At 34.7% G+C, this 4,369-nt stretch overlaps 1 long non-coding RNA gene across 1 annotated transcript in view; it reads right to left on the minus strand.

The window, feature by feature from the left end:
- Positions 1-1,767, minus strand: part of LOC107612163 — a 2,579-nt gene extending 812 nt beyond the window's left edge. The window contains exon 1 of the long non-coding RNA XR_001613621.2: positions 1,320-1,767. This is a non-coding gene — a long non-coding RNA (uncharacterized LOC107612163). The remainder of the gene's footprint in view (positions 1-1,319) is intronic.

The following is a 4,369-nucleotide window of genomic DNA, read 5'->3' on the forward strand; positions in this document are numbered from 1 at the left end:
ATTCCTTCCATTTTTATTTTACCACTATAAAAGATCATATATGTTAGAAAAAAATATCATTCATTTACCAATTACTCTTTCATTAGGTAGCTTTTACAACAATTCTTTTTCTTCCCATGAGGCGTCGTCGCAAGAAGGTAACTATCGTGGACACAAACCACCACACACTCTTCAACTCCCGTGCTCAACTTCTCATCATTCAGAGCAATATGATATGTTATCCATGAAGCATTTATAGACCATGGTGTTATCATGTATGCATAAATAAAAAAAAATTCTGTAATTAAGCTTAAGTCATTTACCTATTTGTGTGGTATATTATAGTGTGAAATTACTTTCAATTTGTGTTGTGCAATGATATTATGGTTTAATTTAAACTTTTGTTTTAGAACTGTGTTATGATTTTATCTCATTATTTTCTCTTAAATATCAAGTTGATGTATTTTTATTTATTATTATTGAAACGGATGTGATATAAAATCTGTAAAAAAAAAGTATAAAACTCTAAAACTCAATTTATTTTATTGTAGTCTTTTATCTCTTATATTTCTTTTTATTTTGTTCTTATTCATTTTATTTTCTTTTTAAATATCATATAATTTATTATAATTTATACCAATTAATTAATTATAATTCATTATATCAGTTAGTTTAATTCATATTTTTCTCCTATGTTAATCAAAGAATTTTAATAGTTATCAACTACATCTAATAGAATGACTGGGATGTGAAAACTACGATAAGTTAAGCCCAGGTTCAAAATGTTGAAACGAAGGAAAGAAAACAGTGGATATATGATTAGATAAAAATATATAATAACGAGAAATATACTAAAATTGGTTTTTTCCTCCAACTAATAAAAGTGCGGTGTAAATTTCTCATGAATTCATTTTTTCTCTAAAATGAAATCACTATTTTTTCTTCTAAATTTATTTTAGAAAAATATCTTTATTATAATTATATTAAAATTAACATTTAACGAATAATGCATGATTATACTAATTTAGGAAAATATCTTTATTATAATTATATAAAATCAATATTTAAAGATGTGAAATGATGAAAAACAATTTTACCATACCACCATCAACAATTCAGATTCAGCAAAAATCAGCAACCAAAATTAACAACTCAGAATCAGAAAAACCAGCCTAAACAACTCAGAATTAACATAAACAACTCAGAATCAGAAAAAATTCTAGCATTAACAATGTTCATCAACAACACAAAATCAGAAATATCAATGGCCAACAACTCAAAAATCAGAATAAATAAAATTAACAAAATAACCAAAAATAAATTGAGGCAGTAGTGCTTACCGGCGGCGAGGGAGGAAAGAAGGTGACGGCGCAGTGAATACTCCACAGCCGAGCAGAGAGACACATCGCAGTGAGAAAGAGGAGAGACAGAGAGAGCTCGAAGCCTCGAATAGAGAGAGAACTCGAAGAGAGATGGGCACCAACAAATCGAGCACAGACGACGACGGAGAAGCCCTTCGCGGCGGCGTCGCCAACTGTTCCAAGTCGCCAACAGTTCCGAGCAAGCACTTGACGTCGAGGAGAAGAGGATCGAGAAGCGAGCAGACCTTCCACGAGCGAAGACAACACACAAGTCTATCTCTGTCAGCGGCGACAACACTGTCTATTGGAAGAGAAGAGCTCGGCGATGGGATGGGGCTGGGTTCCTACCGCCGTTATGGTTTGGGTTTGTCCAGTGAGAGAGAAAGAGAGAAAGGGGCAGGGATGGGTGAGGGGTTTTAATTTCTCAATATTTGAAAATTTTTTTTAACATATATATATCACTGAACCAGAAAAAAATCGAGCAGTTCTGATGGTTCACCAGTTAACCGCCGATTTGACCCGTTTTTAAGCTAATTTTTTGCAGGATGGTTCTTCACAGCAACCGAACCGGATAAATGACCGATTTCTGATTAATCCGGTCGAACCGGTCGGTCCGGTTCGATTTTCAGAACAATGGTAAATATATGATCATTTTGCATACCATCAAAATGTATTTTTATAAGGGAAGTTCTGTGGTGCTTATTCTCTTTGTTAACATGGTATGCTTATAAGTCATGTAAGCATAAACAGGCAACACATGTATTGAAATGTGTAGAAACGGTGTTGAGGGAATGGCACTGAGGATTAATGCATCTTTTTTGTTCTTGTTTTCCGTATAATGAAAGATGTATAATTAGTTGTTAATGGGGTTGCTTAAGGAAAATAATAAGTGGGCTGCATAAGTTAATGGAACAACTATTTTGTATGGTTTCAATAGAAATGTGGCCCTAATTGGAGGAACACGGGAATGTAAAATTTTTTTGTGACATAAAAAAATAAAAGGAAAAAGAGGTACCAAAAGTGAAATTAATTGAGTCGATTAAGACCGAAAAGAAAAAAAATTAATTAAGACGATGGTTTAATGCTCCGTCACAGTACTACCACCCCACTCCTCTAAATTGTATACAGTATACCATCCAAAATTGTATTTCCTATAATATAAACCTTGAACAACAAACACCATATAGCAAATTATTCACCCTAAATCCTATAGATCTTGCTAAGAGTAGTGTTTTGAATGAAGAAATGAGAAGAAAGTCACAAGGTACATCGACTACACATTTAGATATTCTTATTTCTGAGTTTAGGGGGAGAATCAAAAATCGAGGTCATAAAAGTAGATATCAAAGCAGAAGCAAGTCTTGAGAAAAGTATAAAAATATTGAGTATCATCACTGTGGTCAAAAGGGACATGTGAAGAAATTTTTTTGGCAGCTAAAGAAGGAGAAAGCCAAGAGAAGTAAAGACAAGAGCAAAAATAAAGATGATGGTAGCAATGAAGACAAGGTTAATGTAACTCATGATGATTTTCTTCTTGTTGAGGAGTTTGAATCTGTTAACCTTGTTGATAATAGCACTAGTTAGGTGATTGATAGTGGTGCTTCTATTCATGTTACATCTAGGAGGGATTTGTTTACGTCTTATACTCCTGATGATTTTGGTGATGTGAAAATGGCTCATCAAGGTGTTGCAAAATGTGTCGGTGTTGGACAGGTTTGCTTAGAAATCTCCAACGGTACCAAGTTGACTTTGAAGCATGTGAAGTATGTTCCAGATATTCGGTTGAACTTACTTTCTGTTGGTAAGTTGTGTGATGAAGACTTGGATAGCTCATTCTCTCGTGATAGTTGGAAGCCCACCAAGGGTTCCATGGTTGTTGCTAGAGGTATACGACACTCTACTCTTTATTTAATTCAAGCAAAGATTGTGAAAGATGTTGTTAATGCTGCTGACTTTGTTGATGAAACTGATTTATGGCATAAGAGATTATGTCATATGAGTGAGAAAGGCATGAATATATTATCCAAGAGGAATCTTTTATCTGGTTGTAAGGCTGCTTTGTAAAAGTACAACCATTGCTTTGCTGGAAAACAAAACAGGGTTTCTTTCAAGAGTCATCCACCTTCAAGGAAGCCAGAGATACTTGACTTGGTGTATTCTTATGTATGTGGGCTGATGAAGACAAGAACACTTGGAAGGTCTATCTATTTTGTAACCTTTATTGATGATCATTCTAGAAAATTATGGATTTACACTTTGAAGACCAAAGATCAAGTTTTGAATGTGTTCAAGCAATTTCAAGCTTCTGTTGAAAGAGAAACTGGAAAGAAGTTGAAATGCATTTGTACTGACGATGGTGGTGAGTACTCAGGTCCATTTGATGCTTATTGTAAAGAGCATGGTATAAGACATCAGAAGACTCCTCCGAAGACTCCTCAGTTGAATGGCTTGGCTAAAAGGATAAACAGAACATTGGTTGAAAAAGTTAGGTGCTTATTGTCACAATCTGGATTGGCAAAATTCTTTTGGGGTGAAGCTTTGAGCACTGTTGTTCATGTCTTGAACCGGACACCATGTGTTCCCTTGCAATTTGAAGTTCCAGAGAAGGCGTGGTCAGGTAAAGATGTTTCTTATGATCATTTAAGAGTCTTTGGATGTAAAGCCTTTCTTCATATTTCCAAAGATGAGAGATCCAAGCTTGATGTCAAGACTAGGCAGTGTATTTTTTTTTTTGGCTATGGCATGGATGAGTTTAGTTACAGGTTTTATGATCCTGTTAGCAAGAAGGTGATTTCAAGTAGAGATGTTATCTTTGTTAAAGACCAAACATTGAAGGATGTTGATAATGCGGAGAAGCCAATGGTTTAGCCTAGTGATGATTTTTCTGACTTGGATATTACTCCCTCTATGCCTATGGTGGAAGATGGTAGAATTGAAGCTCAAAATAATGAGCATGATACAAGTGCAGGTGAAGATGGAACAGTTGATCCGATACTTGATAAAGTTGGTAATGATGATCCAGATGAACA

This window comes from Arachis ipaensis, chromosome B08, assembly GCF_000816755.2.
Source record: "Arachis ipaensis cultivar K30076 chromosome B08, Araip1.1, whole genome shotgun sequence".
In the NCBI taxonomy this organism is placed as follows: domain Eukaryota; kingdom Viridiplantae; phylum Streptophyta; class Magnoliopsida; order Fabales; family Fabaceae; genus Arachis; species Arachis ipaensis.